Below are 16804 nucleotides of genomic sequence, written 5' to 3' on the forward strand. Positions count from 1 at the left end.
TGGATCCGTCAATGTTGAGGGATTTCCATCGCCTCCATCCGGATCGCCCTGCGCGTCGGCCTCCGGGTCGACCTCGAGGCCGGTGTCGGCGCGCGGGGGGGGGGCTTCTTGCCATGGATCATCACTGGGCTGGAGATACACAGGAGGCCTGGCTCTGGGAGCAGGCACAGCTGGATGCCCGACCTGGCTGGATGCCCACTCTAGCCCGGCCAATTCGAGGAGCTGGAAGGTAGCGCACCGGGCTGTGAACGCACACTGGAGACACTGTGCGCTCCACCGCCTGACCAGTATTACGCTCGCCACGGTAAGCACGGGGAGTTGTCTCAGTTCTCCAACCTGACTCAGCCAAACTCCCTGTGTGCCCCCCAAAAATATGTTTTGGGGGGCTGCCTCTCATGCCTGCTCCGTTGCCGTGACTCCTGGTAGCGAAGTCGTTCCTCCCTCGCTACTTCAGCCTGTTTCCATGGCAGGGTCTTGTCCCATACTATAACCTTGTCCCATGTCCAAGATGTCCTCCATTCTCTCTTCTCCGGGGCCCAGGATCCCTGCTCCTCCTGGACATGCTGCTTGGTCCCTTGGTGGTGGTTAGTTCCGTCGTAAGAAGTGAACCAAAGTGCAGCGTGGTGAGTGTACATTTCTGTTTATTTGGGTAAATGTCGCCAACAAAACAACAAAACAAAGAAACGACCGTGAAGCTTAACATAGGCTATAATGCCTCTAACAAAGTCAACTTCCCACACTGAAAGGAGGGAAAAAGGGCTTCCTAGGTATGATTCCCAATCAGAGACAACGATAGACAGCTGTCCCTGATTGAGAACCATACCCGGCCAAAACATAGAACTAAAGAAACATAGAAAACAAAACATAGAATGCCCACCCCACATCACACCCTGACCTAACCAAATAGAGAAATAAAACGGCTCTCTAAGGTCAGGGCGATTATAGAAAAATAATATGTACACAGATACTCAGATATTCTAAACTAAGTATCTTGCTAACTTTCAAATTGTCACGCCCTGACCTTAGAGAGCCGTTTTATTTCTCTATTTGGTGAGGTCAGGGTGTGAGGTGGGGTGGGCATTCTATGTTTTGTATTTACAACTTTGGTTTTGGCCGAGTGTGGTTCCCAATCAGAGGCAGCTGTCTATTGTTGACTCTGATTGGGGATCATACTTAGGTAGCCCTTTTTCCCTCCTTCTGTGTGGGATCTTGTCTTTGTTCATGTGCATGTTGTTTGCACAACAAAGCTCGTCGTTGTATTGTTTATTGTTTTTGGTGTACATTGAAAATTAAAAGGAAATGTACGCTTACCACGCTGCACCTTGGTCTCCTTCTGACGACATTCATTACACAAATGTAGTAACAGGTCCATGTAGAATAAACAACCCTTAACATAACAATGTGCACCTTTCATCTTTCATTATCATTCCCTGCTGATACAGATACTGTGCTTATCGCAATTTTGTCTGGTAGTAAATGGGGCTACCTTGGCAAACATGTCAGAGTGGTCATACCTTCCTGTGTGGTGTCTCATATACAACAGGAGTTCCCTGATCCTGGTGCAGAATACACAGGGTTTCTCGCTCCCCATTTTGACTGATACCATTAAATTCAATAATAAAAACAGACAATACAAGTAAAAGTTGTGTCTAGTAAAATGTTAATACCGAGTACCAGGTCTCTCTCCATTCAGATTAATCAGTATTAATTCCGTCTGTCATTCTGGACTTCATCATCTTGCAAGTCTCCATCTGTTGGCTCCATACATGTTTCTGTGAACACATACACACAAAGTCACTGTTCTATTAGCAATGACAGTTAGGATATGTAATATCTGACGCACAAACAGGTACTATGTTGAAGTTTCAACAGGTCAGTATAAACCTACCCAAATATAATCTCCCCACCAAACGACTGAGGATGCCGTCTGGCAAAAGCATCTCAGTCCATCTTTAGAAATAGGCAGAGTTGAGGCAGAGCTTATCAGTGACACACTGTTCTGCAGTGACACACTGTTCTGCAGTGCATGTCTGTTGCACCACATTGCCTTACTAGCCTTATCAAGTGTTGCACCCCTCACCTTCTCCACCTTCTATATAGGATCTCTGACGTTCTTCCAAAGATCTCCTGGGGGATTGGCGGCACCACAGCAGCCTATCTACCACGGCCTAATGATGATGTATACCTGAGACTCCAAGCCAAACTCTACAGAGTCCATCCCCTGGATCCTTCATCTGCAGCCCTTGGCTTCATCCCGTCCATTCTCACATCCATTCAATTTCCTTAATAAATATTCTAAACCCATTTCGATGCCTGGTCCATAAACTCGGGAATTTGAAATAGTTTTTTATTGACTTTGACAAGGAACACATTTACAAGTTGTTTTATTTTTATTTTGCTTATCATTTCACAAAACCATCCACAAGCAAACTCATGTTGCCTGCCCTCTCCATCCCAAATTGGTTGTCTGTCGGCTACAGAGAAGCATACAGTAAACCAAGTATAATATTACAAAGATTTACAATAACTTCATAATACATCAGCAATATATAGAATATATAGGGTCAAATATGTTATATAGCAAATGTAGGGTACACAAATCAGATCAAATGATTCAGTCATACTGGCATTTGAACTATACAATGATGTGGTCTCAGACACACAGTTTTGTTCACACAGATTATAGGCTACTTCTATAAGCATTATTTGGGGCTCAGCGCTGCCTGTTGGCTACCATGGAAACCATTAAATGTGCTTTTGTGCTAATATTTATCGAATTGCATATTCAATTTTAACAGTCCTTCCAAGTGAGGGTAAATTGATTATTGTCATACTTCATTGTGTAGAAATGCGCTAGAATGAAGGCTATATGACCCCACGTTGAGACGCATGAGGGAGCTCTGTGCGCTTTGGATAGGTTTATGGTACCCTTTTACGCGGGTAAAATGTTCACGTTTCTCTGCACCTAGGGACACAAGAAAGCACAAATTCACGTCGATAGAACCAAATAGAATGTTGTGTGTCATTGAGACATGGTCGGACTATGTTTAGAATTCTTCCTTAGGCCGAAATGGTGAGCCCTGCGAACATTTACGCACACAAGAATGTTTAACCATTTCCGTGCCCGCAGCGTGACTGTTTTATTAACGTTGGGTTGTACACACAAAATATGCAATAAAGTACTCCAAATCAATCGGGGCATGAACTCTGTGCCGTAATAAATAAATATGTTATTTGTCTTCTCTGTCTGTTGGCAAGGATACCCTGGTGTCCAGAGCTGTTTATCAGCTATATACAATGCGTCCTCTACAGAAACTATAACCGTGCGCTAACTCGTGGGTTAATATATAATTTGGACCATATGGCATTTTAAAATCCACCCTTGATTTCAGTGGCACTTCGATCTGTGTGGACCCAGCTAATGATGCCCAATTAGTCATTAAACATGACCAAAAGACGAGCCTTGTGTGGTTTCACATTTGCTAATATTTGCTTGTCAAATATTTTCTTTGAAACGTTTACAGCACATTTTATCTGCTGGCTGGTCAAGAGACATCTGCGACGGTTTTCCTCGTCCTTTTTTTCTAAATGAAAGTCCCAATTGGTCCCCCCACATTCGCCCTATCCGACTATTTGTTCATGCTTGAAAGAAAATGTAATAAAAGAGTCTGGATGATGGATTTATGATTTATCAGAAGCACTTTACCATATGGCAGTCGACATCGGGACAGATTTTCAAATGTTAGCTTTAAAAAAAGGAGACTCGATCGGACTAATCTTAAACCCTGATTTGGGAAAGGATGCTCAAGTCACGTGACCCGATACGTGTCGCTTGGAGATGGAATACAGTAAATGGAATTAATTTACCTTTGGTGTCACGTGTGAAATTCGTTTTTGAAAGTCCAAAAAAAGTATCTTCAGTAGCCCAACAGAAAACATGGAGATTGTTCTTGACACACAGTCCATCTTCAGGATACATACTGTAATATACGCATCATTGTCTAGAGAGAGCAGTGGATGCGAGCTTCCTATTCCATTTTATTATTTACCTTACCAAATAGTTATCAGAAATTGAATAGCCTAACGGACTAGCCTTGAAACCCGTTTAGATGGAAGCCTTTAGTCCACTGTAAAAACACTGCATGTGAGATAAAAAATGTCCCTGTTGGCCCTACAGTTTATTACATGGCATTGCATTCTTCTGCTTCAAGTTCACAATTGCAAAAGCTATTTTAATAGGTCTAGTAAACCCATAATATACTCCTTTTTTTTTACAAAAATCTTGGGGCAAAGATTTTGACCACAACGTTGATAACAAATTTTACATTGGCAATTTATAAGGGTCATCCATATGTATATCCTATAATGTGTGGGGTTAAATATTGTGGTTCGCAACTTGACTTCCAGACAATCGAGTCTGAATAGACTTGGTTACTTGAGAGTCAGGTACAGTAGGCCTACATGCAATATTGACATTTCTCCTATCAGACCACTACGTCATCTAGAAAAGGCTGATAGGGTATATATTTGTGAAGTCGCGCGTGATTCCTGTCAGTGGCGACCTGTGCAACAGACAGGTGTGAATTGGCATCTCCTCAGACTCCGAATATTCACATTTTACAGGTGAGGTGTTTTATGCACTTTACAATCAGGTCAGTGCATTTTGGGGATGAAGTTCCTCATATTACAGTTTATTCTCTTGTTTATCAAAGGAACATCAGCGCTGTATATTATACAGGAATTATCTTGTTGTTTCATTTGATACGGCTCTGAAGAACCAATTGACATGTGTGGAACGAATGTGGACCTGTCAAACGAAGGTAGGTCTATATTCAAACGAAGGACTAACTATGATGTGTTATTAGATAACTTATATCATTGAATTGAGTGGAGACATTTTTTTCCAACAATATGCAAAGAAATGTTGATGCATAAAGCTGTAAAATAGGTTTAAATCTTATAAAAGCTATTTTATTCGGTTCTATTCTAAGGGAGCGGGTGTGTCAATCAGCTTGGTGGGGTGTTTCTGAACGGGAGGCCGCTTCCAGCATATAAAAGGAGGAAGATGATCGAGCTGGCATCGGAAGGTGTGCGCCCATGCGAGATCTCCAGAATTCTGCAGGTGCGTATCAGCAGGCTTATAGGAGCTCGTGTTTGCGCCCTATTCGATATTATTCGATACATGAAAAGCATAATTTATTTTATTATTAAGTTAACTTAATACATTAAATAGTTGTTAAATGGTGTGCTTTCAATGATCTTCTGTGGCTGCAACAGAGTCTCACAATCAATTCGTGAATATATGTACAAAATGCATTTCAGCTAATTTCGTGCGTTTTTGTGCGTTTTTGTGGTGAGAAAAGACACGAATTTATGTGCTTCTTAATTCGTGCGAAAAGACACAAATTGAACTAGTAGGCTACACACAAGCCTTTTCAACAACCATATAGACGCGATAGTTTATATTTAATTTTTGTTCTTAAACTCGATGTAGGATCAGGCAAAATCCCTTGAGTTGCGCACCTTACGCAGGCTTGGTCCTCGGTTGGTTGCCATGTGGTGTGGTCATGATGTCTAGGTCCGCTTGTCAACGGATGTGGAAAGCATAGTGCAACCTAGGAGTTTGGTTTCTAGTTTTGAGTCGGTTGATCCACTTCCATCTCTGACACGTGGGAACCGGAGGGGGAAGGGAGGGGCACTCCACACATATGCGCGTAGGCCTTCCTTAGGGTGGGGGTTAGGGTTAGGTCCAGTTGGAGTTAGGGTTAGGTATAGTTAGTAGAATGGTTAAGGTTAGGGTTAAGGTTAGGGTAAGGTATAGTCAGTAGAATGGTTAAGATTAGGGTTAGGTATAGTTAGTAGAATGGTTAAGGTTAGGGTTAAGGTTAGGATTAGGTATAGTCAGTAGAATGGTTAAGGTTAGGGTTAAGTATAGTCAGTTGGTTAAGGTTAGGGTTAGGTATAGTCAGTAGAATGGTTAAGGTTAGGGTTAAGGTTAGGGTTAGGTATAGTTAGTAGAATGGTTAAGGTTAGGGTTAAGGTTAGGGTAAGGTATAGTTAGTAGAATGGTTAAGGTTAGGGTAAGGTATAGTTAGTAGAATGGTTAAGGTTAGGTATAGTTAGTAGTAGGGTTAAGGTTAGGGTTAGGTATAGTTAGTAGAATGGTTAAGGTTAGGGGTAAGGTTAGGGTTAGGTATAGTTAGTAGAAGGGTTAAGGTTAGGGTAAGGTTAGGTATAGTTAGTAGAATGGTTATGGTTAGGGTTAAGGTTAGGGTTAGGTATAGTCACGTATATGGTTGATGCAAAGGCTTGTGTGCCTACTGGTTAAATTCGTGTCTTTTCGCACGAATTAAGTAGCACATAAATTTGTGTATTTTCGAACGTATTGAACCACACAAAAATGCACAAAAACGCACGAAATCTGCTGAAATACATTTGTACATATATGCGCGAATTGGATGTGAGGCTGGGCTGGTTATTGTGCTCTGATGGTGGATATAAATCGTGCGTCAATTCATGAAAACCCAAATGTGCACTCCGCGCTGGCAGGTGTCAAATGGCTGCGTCAGCAAGATTTTGAGCAGGTTCCACAAAACCGGCCTCCTGGACCCGAAGGCGACCGGAGGTAGTAGACCTCGACTCCTCACCCCCGAAGTCATCTCGAAAATAATCGAATGCAAGACGAAAACCCAACAATATTCGCCTGGGAAATCAGAAAAAAGCTCGCGGCCGAAAGAATCTGTAAATCGGCCAAAGTTCCCAGTGTAAGTGAGATCACAAGCTACACCAGAATGATACAACGTGTGAACAACTGTGAGGGAAATAACTGTATTTTTCGATTAATTTTAGCATTATGTTCTCCTTGTTAAAAGGTATCCTCTGTAAACCGAATTCTCAGGAAAATTCAACTCGACTCTGCGATGTTGAGTGTGGAGATTTCTGCGCACCACCCCAAATACCCAGGTAGGCTGCACATCGTACATCTTGATCTGGGAGAAATACACATATGTATGCCACATTCACTGTGCGCAATTTGAAAAACATAGCCATATAGTCTACTTGTATGCATTCCAGGTCTTCTAGTGGAGACCCCAACGCAGTCAGTAGTGAAGGAGAGGGAGGAGATGGAGACAGTTGAGGTGAACCAGCTCCAGCCTCCCCGGCCCCAGCATCGCAACCGCACCAGCTTCACCCTGGTGCAGTGCAGAGTGTTAGAGCAAGGTAGGCCTGTTCAGTACTGTACTTTAGGCAGAACAATGTCCTACTTTTACTTCGACAACTGTTTATGTACGTTTAGGCTGTGTGTTTATGTGGAGTGGATACATTAATGATTAGGCTTAAACGACTTAGACTTATTCCTATTTCAACAAGGCTTGTTTTAGAACAGCTGGACAAGTTGTTATCCTTTCAAGCTTTGAGTGCTCTCATTCTATTTCTTCCTCCCAAACGGAGCAGAATTCACACAGAGACACTATGCAGACATGTTCACCAGGGAAAAACTGGCATCTGAGATCCAACTTCCAGAGGACACCATCAAGGTTACATGACACAAACTATGCATACAAGCTATGTCATTTCCTGTAAATGTACCTGTAATACTGAGCTACATCTGTTATAATTGCCATTCCACTTTGAAGGTGTGGTTCTCAAACAGAAGAGCAAAATGGAGGAGGAAGCCAAGTATAAGACCAGTGTCCACGGTGCACATAGTGAGTGTGTGTATTTTTGTTTATTATGGATCCCCATTTGCTGCTGCCAAGGCAACAGCTACTCTTCTTTGGGGTCCAGCAACATTAAGGCAGTTAAAAACTATTTAAAATACTACATTACATTATATTTAATAACACTTTTCACAACACATTAAGTGTGTTCCCTCAAGACACTACTCTACAATCACATCTCTACAGTACAAAATCCATGTGTATGGGTGTGTAGAGTGTGTGTCTTATCATGTGTGTGTGTGTGTGTGTGTGTGTGTGTGTGTGTGTCTCTGTGTGTCTTCACAGTCCCCGCTGTTCCTTAAGGTGTATTTTTATCTGTTAAACAAACAAACAGATTATTCTGCTTGTATCTGTTACCTGATGTGGAATCAGGTTCCACGTTTGCCAGTTGGTTGTGCAGCCAGACGTATTTGCCATTCCTTTTGCCTCATCCCTCTAAACCATCAAATGTTTCAATTCATCAATCCACAGGGACTTAACTGTTTTTACAGTCACTTTCTTAATGGGTCCATGCTTATTTTTAACTGGAAAAATATATTTCATCAATGTGTCAAGTGCAGCGTCTGGTTGCTCCTCAATACACTGGCATTACACTGGGGTAGCAGGTAGACTAGTGGTTAGAGCGTTGGACTAGTAACCGGAAGGTTGTTTGTTTGAATCCCTGAGCTGACAAGGTAAACATCTGTTGTTCTGCCCCTGAACAAGGCAGTTAACCCACTGTTCCTAAGCCATCATTGAAATAATGGCTGACTTGCCTAGTTAAATAAAGGTAAAATAATTCCACACCACAGACGAAGAAATATTCTTCAAATCAACAACAGAGGAATCACTACAACACTTCTTGTATGACCTCTCATAAGGTATATTAGGACCAGCCTTCAGAACTTTGGTTTTCCTAGATATGGCTACTATATTGTGATCACTACATACAATGGATTTGGATAAAGCTTTAAAGCACATTTCTGCAGCATTAGTAAAGATGTGATCAATACATGTTGCTGATTTCATTCCCGTGCTGTTTGTAACTACCATGGTAGGATAACTGATAACCCGAACCAGGTTGCAGGCACTGGTTGCAGTTTGAAGCTTTTTCTTGAGTGGGCAACGTGATGAAAGCCAGTCAATATTTAAATCACCCAGAAAATATACCTCTGTTGGTATCACATACATTATCAAATATTTCACACGTTATCCAGATACTGACTGTTAGCAGTTGGTGGTCTATAGCAGTTTGAGAGAGAATAACAGTTCACTTTTCTTTCTAAAGCTTCATTTCTGATGAACCAAAAGAACAAAGATTTCCCTTCAGTGAATTCGATGACAACAACCAACTCAATGACTCAACAGGTACATAAACAAGCTAAGCCCCCTGAAACATGCAGCATTTCAGAAGTTTTAACACCATATTGTTATGCAAATTGAGTATATACAGCTACAATTAAAAACAATTAATGTGTAAAGTGTCAATAACCTTGTAGCAAGTTACCAGCTGACTAACTAAATGTTATGTTTATCTTGTTTGTGGTGTCATTTCAACTGTGTTTAGACTCACTGGGGTCAGAGGGAGAGTTTGGCAGTACAGTTTGACACTTCATGCTCAGACATTTCCCAGAGATATGGTCCAGCTACTACAATAGAGAGAGGTGATTAAGTGTTTATTATGTTTGTCTATAAGAAGGGGGCAAAGCCCTTCTTCTGGAGAGCCACTTACCATGCAGGTTTATGCTCCAGTCCTGCCCTAACTCAGCCAACTCCACAAGTCCACTACTCAGTTTCTCAGAGAGAACTTAGCAGGTGTGTTATAGGAGGGCCTAAGCAAACTCCTGCACATTCACCAGAGCTCCAGGATAATTGGCCAACCCTCCTTTAACCATTTCAGAGATGTACCTATAAAACACAATGTGTAGAGTGAATGAATGTACTACCTCACCTACAGGTATAGGAGGAACAGAAGTGTTGGACTATAGAGGCATCTCCATTCCGCTTCCATCCTCAGCATCTCAATACTCAGGCAGCACCGCGTTCCCATTGGTCCATCCCCAGGACGAGAGGACTCCATCGGCTCACCATGCAGAGAGATTCATTTTCCCATTGGCTCATCATTACACAGACATGAGGACAGTCTTCCCATTGGCTCATCAGACTGAGAGGATGGGACATTCACTGAACTATCATTGGGATGATGGGTCAGATTTCCAATTTTCTCATCACCAAACAGATGAAAGGATTCTATTGGCTCATCACAGGGAGAGGACTGGTGGTCCATCGCTTATATGACAGAATGTCTCTCCCCTTTTCTCGCATCAGTGAATGTCAGAGCCAAACATTCACACACACACACACACACACACACACACACACACACACCTCTATGGCTCTGCTGATTACTACTGGGCAGGGTATGCAATAGAGTGGGTACAGAGACATTCCAATCGTGACCTAATGTGTTTAAAATGACATTTCTACAGGCTATTGCAACATATCTCAGTGAAATGTATGACTTTTTCTGTTTTGAAAAGTATTTTCAGTAATAAAAAGCGAGTTTGTAATAGTTGTTATTAGTCCTTTGTTGATATAGTCACTGAATTGAATCATATCATCAACTCTGAAGAGTTGAGAGACTATCATCTTTAGGCAGGAGAGGGAGACAGAGTCCTATGGATACATTATTTCTCTCGCTGCCAGACAAGTTAATCGGCTTGTTTGAGTGGACACAGAATCGCTAACCTTGATCGCATAATGCAAAGTTATTTTGGATGCAAGATGCTTGGTAGATCAGTGATTCTGCAATGCAATCCATCTCAAACACACACAATCTCTCTGAGAGAAAGAAGAATGCTGACAGGGCGGTATCTCTTTTCTGTCAGTGCTCAGTATCGCCACAAGAAAGAGTCATATCCTGAGACCCAGACTAAGGGGGGCCCAGACTATCCCTGGGGGCCCAGACAAAGGTTTCCCTGGGGGCCAGACTAAGGTATCCCTGGGGGCCAAGACTAAGGTTTCCCTGGGGGCCAGACTAAGGTATCCCTGGGTACCAAGTCTATTGTGTAGACTGGGGCCCAGACTACGGTATCCCTGGGGGCCAAGACTATGGTATATCCTGAGGCCCAGACTACGGTATCCCTGGGGGCCCAGACAAAGGTATCCCTGGGGGCCAAGACTATGGTATACCCTGGGGCCCTATTGTGGGCCAAGACTATGGGGCCCAGATTACGGTATCCCTGGGGGCCAAGACTATGGTATACCCTGGGGCCCAGATTACAGTATCCCTGGGGGCCCAGACTACGGTATCCCTGGGGGCCCAGACTATGGTATACCTGGGGGCCCAGACTATGGTATCCCTGGGGGCCAGACTACGGTATCCCTGGGGGCCAAGACTATGGTATCCCTGGGGGCCCAGACTATATCCCTGGGGGCCCAGACTATGGTATACCCTGGGGCCCAGACTACAGTATACCTGGGGCCCAGACTGTGGTATACCCTGGGGCCCAGATTACGCTGTTGCTCCGACTAAGTTGTTACAACAGTGATTCTGCGAATCAAGGTCCTAGTGAGCAGCTAATTGGTAGAGTCAGGTGGGTTAAATTATCATTGGAGCGAGAGTCTGAAGGAGGGTAGTTCTACAGGAGGAAGATTGGGCATCTCTGCTGTACTGCATCCCCTCCACTGGAAACGTGAACCAAAAGAGTTGCCCAAAAACACTCAAAGCCAAGAGACCGTTGTTGTTCTGTGAGGTTTTCCAGTGGCTCTTTTTGAATGAATCTTACCTCGATTACCCACGCCCTCTCTGAAAATGTATTGAGGTTGAGCAGGCGAGGAGATGTCTGAGAAATGGCAGAAAGATGAGTTGAGATAGAACCATTAGCTCAGAGAGCGATCCAAGTTCAGTTTTTAAGATGGCCTTCTCTTGTAGGCTTTGGAAGGGAGCAGACATACTTCAGCACGGTGACTGAGCAGGATCAACACAGAAACACAGGGTCTGAGCATAAACTCCATAGCACTACTTACATATTTCTGAGGTCACTGCAACAAGCTTTCAAATGCCATAAATCATCATGGTTGATTGTTTGATTAAGGTTATTGCAAGAGGATCCCACTGTGTTTACAATGTTGCTCTTGCTTTTGGGAATAGTCCAGCGCAAGGTTCACAAAATCCTTTTCGAATGCTTTCCCATTAAGATTCTTCAATTGTTTTTTTTCCAGTAGTGGAAAAAGTATCCAATTGTCAAAGTAATGATACCTTAATAGAAAATGACTCAAGTAAAAGTGAAAGACACCCAGCAAAATGCTACTTGAGTAAAAGTCAAAAAGTATTTGGTTTTAAATATGCTTAAGTATCAAAAGTAAACGTAATTGCTCAAATATACTTAAGTATAAGAAGTAAAAGTAAAAGTATAAATTATTTATATTAGGCAACCCATTTTCTTGTATTTTTATTTATTTACGGATAGCCAGTGGCACACTCCAACATCATTTACGAACGAAGCATGTGAGTTTAGTCCTCCAGATCAGAGGCAGCAGGGATGACCAGGGATGTGCTCTAGAAAAGGACATGAATTAGACCATTTTCCTGTCCTGCTAAGCATTCAAAATGTAACAAGTACTTTTGGGTGTCATTCATACCGTAATCTGAAAATGTATGGCGTAAAACGTACATTATTTTCTTTAGAATGTAGTGAAGTAAAAGTTGTCAAAAAATAAAGTGAAGATACCCCCAAAAACGACTTAAGTAGTAATTTCATGTACTTTACACCACTGTGAATTTACCCAACATACAAATCTTTGAAATGGATTTATTTCCCAGAAGCACCAGACGTGACCTATTGACTGTTGGGCTGTTAGTCCGGCAAAAGCGGGGAAAAAAGCTATTTCACGTCCCGTTACAATGAGGCACAAAGCCTTGGGGTTGGTTCGTGACAAGCCACCGCGGATGAGGCTGAGGTCAGCGCTGACAGGTCGGCCATTTTCTCCTCAGCACCGAGGGGTCATGTATTAAATGAGAACCCCACATGACGGAGGAAGCATGCCACGGTGTCTATTGTTGCCAAATTTCTGTCTAAGCGTGAATTGAACATCTCTAGCTCTGCCCAAACGTTATGTAAGCGTTAACCGAACGTTGCCGCTCATCCTCTGATCAGGAACTGGGTCATGGTGGACGGTGGCCATCCACCCATAGACTGAGGTCTTATTGATATGATTGACATGGAAAGTGGGAAAATAATACCCAGAGTAAGAACTTGACCCAGAATATCTTGAATTGTGTTCAGAGGGTATGCGTTGCAGAAAACTGTATTGCTGCAAGAATCTTTGTCTGAAGGTTTACTGGACGGACAGACGGACGGACGGACAGACGGACAGACGGACAGACGAAAAGAGTGAAACAGGCTGTAATTTACACTGTAAATGTAATATTAAAACGTGAATATAACAAAATCATATAGTATATAATATTAAGACCCAACCCGACCCTTTAAAAATAGCAGCTGTTATAGAGTTTACAGTATACAAGTTTATGAACAGAGTGACCATATATAGTAAAATAATGATGTAAATAAGACATTGGAAGTGGAAAATAGTTTTTACACACACTACTTCACATTATTTACATAACAGTAAAATACACTCACAGATCTCTGCGCCAATTCTATTGTACACTATTGATTCCTGTCCACCTAAAAAAGGCACTGAACAGGTCAAATACTGTGACATAGGTTAAACTAACACACTGAATATTTTAGGATATAGAAATTGGGTGAAATTCTAAGTCTTCTTAGGGGCCCAGTTTGAAGAGATCATTAGTCATACAGACACATCTGCTTTCTGTGATTATAAAAATGATGTCATGACTGGTTTTCAGCACTGAAAGAAAGCTATTATTACATTCCCCTATGTCATTACACTTACTGCATGTCAGTATTGTTAAAAGACAAATGACTGACAAAGTGGTATGTTTTGGAACACAACCCATACGTTTCATGTGGTATGTTTTGGAACACAACCCATACGTTTCATGTGGTATGTTTTGGAACACAACCCGTACTTTTCATGTGGTATGTTTTGGAACACAACCCGTACTTTTCATGTGGTATGTTTTGGAACACAACCCATACGTTTCATGTGGTATGTTTTGGAACACAACCCATACGTTTCATGTGGTATGTTTTGGAACACAACCCATACGTTTCATGTGGTATGTTTTGGAACACAACCCATGTGGTATGTTTTGGAACACAACCCATACGTTTCATGTGGTATGTTTTGGAACACAACCCATACGTTTCATGTGGTATGTTTTGGAACACAACCCATACGTTTCATGTGGTATGTTTTGGAACACAACCCATACGTTTCATGTGGTATGTTTTGGAACACAACCCATACGTTTCATGTGGTATGTTTTGGAACACAACCCATACGTTTCATGTGGTATGTTTTGCAACACAACCCATACGTTTCATGTAATCCGTATGGCCATTCAGTGTACCTCCAATAATAATGATTGACACACTGAGTTTAGAACATGTATCAAATAAAAAGCCGCCATAATCTCCACCTCTTCTATTAGCGAGACGTGTCGCTTTGTCGACGTCAATCGCTGGCGCCCTCTCACAAGGGCCAGATGTATACAAATAAATTAATAGACTGCACACTACGTTCTAATCCGTTTAAATAGAAAACACAGTGTAGAGAGGAAGCAATTCCACTGACGTCTGGTGTGAGTGAGCCAAGGAAAGGCCCAGATCTATAAGACCTATTAAATAACACAGAGTGCCAGAAATACACTCAATAAGAAACAGCTAAATGTGTACTCTGACCACATAACGCACACGCAACCCACCAGGGGCTAGTGTAGAGTTCCCTCAAAAACTGGAGACATGTTAGCCATGTAGGCTAACTGCTAACGTTTGGCTAAGTAACTGTTAGCATTAACATTAGTTAGGTAATAGTTACTGAACAGTCTTTCCAAAAACAACCACTTGGTGAATGGTGAGAGTTAGGACCTGTCTAGAAACAACCTTTTGCTCATAGCCGCAAGCTAATAGCCCTACTCCCCAGGTACTGGTGTAGAGCAGTGTATACCAACTCCAGTCCTCAAGTATCCCTAACAGCACATTTTTGTTGTAACCCTGGACAATCCTGATTCAACTCGAGGTGGGCTTGACGATTAGCTGAAAAATTGAATCAGGTGGGTTTGTCCGGGGCCACAACAGAAATGTGTGCTGTTGGGGGTACTGGAGGACTGGAGTTGGTATACACTGCTCTACATCAACACCTAGGGAGTAGGGTTATGAGCGTACGGCTATGAGCTAGAGGTCGTTTCTAGACAGGTTTTAACTCTCACCATTCACCAAGTGGTAACTTCTGAATGACTGAACTTCTAGCCATTACATCATGTGCCCTCAACGTGACCCAGTAGCCACGGACCGTATCAAGTCCTGTCTGGATCTCTCCTCGCATGGCTCTGGTTTTGGTTCTGATCAAATTCAAGTATTTTCCAGGAGACAATACTGAGTCATCCATACCATTCCTATTGTCTTGTGGGCAGAGTGAGAGAATGAATCAATTCACCCCTCTTTATGGCTTAAGAGTATTCATATATTTCACCCCAAAAATAAGCTTTCCATGTCCTAGAAACTATTGTATAGAAATGTTTATAAAGCTAATGCCTCAATCACAAAGACAGCGTCAATACATTTTGGTATACCAGAAATACATTCATTTCCAATGGAATGCTACGTTTGCCTTGCAGCATTGCGTTGCAGAGGCAGTTGCAGTGTGTTCTTTGTGGTGCATACCTTGGATTTATCAAGGTATGCATCACATTGTATGCATAGACAGCTTGACAGAAATGGTAGCAGAAGGTGAATGTTGAACTTTTCTTGCACACAATCCAAATGATGCTAGGTACTACTTTGCGCATTGACGCTATCAGTGTGATCAAGGCGTAACAACCTGGTCCTGCATTAATCAATTTGCATATTATAAGAATCCTTCATGTCCTTTTCAGCCACTCTGAACATGTTATTGTATTCCCAGCCTCTGAACATCCCAAAATATCTCTTCCATTCATGGTGTTTTTTCCCTCCCAAAACTGAGGCGACGTCCAGCCACGAAGCCCCAACATGGCTACTTCCCATAAAGTCAGTTTCCTCATTCTTACATCTCCCAACTGTCTTGTTAGTTAGGCATCCTCTGTTGGAGAGATCATTCTCCATCCTCCCGGCTTGTGGTACAGTCCTAAATATTCCACCCCTCCTCTTACAGTGCTGTGGTCAGTCCTGAATGCTCCACCCCTCTTGCAGGCTAGTGGTACAGTCCTGAATGCTCCACCCCTCCTCTTGCAGGCTAGTGGTACAGTCCTGAATGCTCCACCCCTCCTCTTGCAGGCTAGTGGTACAGTCCTGAATGGAGCGGTTTGGTCTGTGCTTCTTCCAGTAGTTTTTCCTCCAACCTGGAGTAGTGTATGAAGACTTTGTGGATCCACCCCGAGTAGTAGGCCACATTGACGAAGATGGCGGGCCGCCGGGCCAGGGCACAGCCCCTGCCGTGGATGCTCACGCCCACGATGACTTTGCTCTCTCGCTCCTGACACACCAATGGGCCACCGTAGTCTCTCTGTGAGGGACAAACCAATAGCAGGTTAGCGTGGTGCTCATACAGCCAATCAAAAGGCATTATGGTAGATATACTAATAGCTTGAAGTAATAACTGAGTCACACAATGTCGAGTCAATGCATGTTTCAGATCATTTTAATTTAGAGTAATGTTTATGACGCTCACCTCACACACTCCCTGGTCTTTCCTGCCCCCCGGCACACACTTTGCTGTCGGTGACAGGCAGGGTTTTGTTGTGGAGCTCAGAACACCAGTTGTTACTGACCATGGGCAGACTCACAGCTTTCAGTGCCCCCTCATATCCTGTCCCTGAACAGGAAGTAGCCGGAAATAAAGCAGGAAACAGTCAGTCTACTGTCCAAACAACATTTCACCATGTTCCAAAGCTATAACCCTAGACAACATGTTTGTCTATATGGTGTCATTGTGGGGGACTTTCCTCACACATTCGACACATGATTTCCTAA

General features: G+C 42.8%; 1 protein-coding gene and 2 pseudogenes across 1 annotated transcript in view; 2 read left to right on the forward strand and 1 right to left on the reverse strand.

Moving 5' to 3' along the window:
- LOC135515701 (staphylococcal nuclease domain-containing protein 1-like) overlaps positions 1–16804 on the forward strand; it is a 434912-nt gene that overhangs the window by 55151 nt on the left and 362957 nt on the right.
- LOC135516547 (paired box protein Pax-6-like) lies at positions 4787–9214 on the forward strand (annotated as a pseudogene).
- The window catches only part of LOC135515699 (hepatocyte growth factor-like), a 36857-nt pseudogene continuing 35385 nt past the window's right edge, over positions 15333–16804 (reverse strand).

Source organism: Oncorhynchus masou, chromosome 27 (genome assembly GCF_036934945.1).
Source record: "Oncorhynchus masou masou isolate Uvic2021 chromosome 27, UVic_Omas_1.1, whole genome shotgun sequence".
Classification (NCBI taxonomy): domain Eukaryota; kingdom Metazoa; phylum Chordata; class Actinopteri; order Salmoniformes; family Salmonidae; genus Oncorhynchus; species Oncorhynchus masou.